Here is a 354-nt window from a genome sequence, read left to right as displayed (position 1 = left end):
TGCTTTAAGAGCACTTCTAAATTAAATAAAAGATCAATAGATAATATTGTACTGTCACTCAGGTGACAGGCAATGCTACTTGATAAGCCACAGCTGTTATTCCCTTTGTTCTTGAACTGTCAATAAAGTAACTCTTGATCACTGTAATGGTTAATTTTATGTGTCAACTCGTCTAGACCACCGTGCCCAGATATTTGGTCAAACATTATTCTGAGTGTCTCAGTGAGGTGCCTTAGGATGAGACTTACATTTCAATAGGTGGACTTTGAATAAAGTCGATGGCACTTAATATTGTGAATGGACTTCATCCAATCAGTTGAAAACCTGAAAACCTTTTTTTTTTGTTTTGTTTTG

The sequence above is a fragment of the Vulpes lagopus genome, chromosome 20, assembly GCF_018345385.1.
Source record: "Vulpes lagopus strain Blue_001 chromosome 20, ASM1834538v1, whole genome shotgun sequence".
Classification (NCBI taxonomy): domain Eukaryota; kingdom Metazoa; phylum Chordata; class Mammalia; order Carnivora; family Canidae; genus Vulpes; species Vulpes lagopus.
This window is presented reverse-complemented; position numbering follows the sequence as displayed.